At 59.8% G+C, this 328-nt stretch overlaps 1 protein-coding gene across 1 annotated transcript in view; it reads left to right on the forward strand.

Moving 5' to 3' along the window:
- ATP6V1B2 (ATPase, H+ transporting, lysosomal 56/58kDa, V1 subunit B2) overlaps positions 1–328 on the forward strand; it is a gene marked incomplete at its 5' end in the record, with an annotated part of 13,709 nt that overhangs the window by 13,290 nt on the left and 91 nt on the right. The gene's annotated exons all lie outside the window — the stretch shown is intronic.

Raw genomic sequence — 328 nt, forward strand, 5'->3', positions numbered from 1 at the left:
AAGGACCTTAAGATCATCCAGTTCCAACCCCCTGCCATGGGCAGGGACACCTTCCGCTAGACCATCCATCCATCCATCCATCCATGCATCCATCCATCCATCCATCCGTCCGTCCGTCCCGGCGCGGCTTCGGCATCAGCGACGGGCGGGAAGTTTCGACTGAGATTGTTCGAAAAGCACCACGCGGTTGTTGTCGGCGTTGGTTGGGTTGTTCCTTGGGGAAGGGGGTTTTGCGGGAAGAACGGTGATCCGTAGGAAGAAGGGATGGCACCCGGGGGAAGAGATAAAGCACCGAGCCCCGGCAGTGCTCACCGGCACCGGCAGGGAA

This window comes from Nestor notabilis, unplaced genomic scaffold (genome assembly GCF_000696875.1).
Source record: "Nestor notabilis isolate BGI_N333 unplaced genomic scaffold, ASM69687v1 scaffold25996, whole genome shotgun sequence".
Taxonomy (NCBI): Eukaryota; Metazoa; Chordata; class Aves; order Psittaciformes; family Psittacidae; genus Nestor; species Nestor notabilis.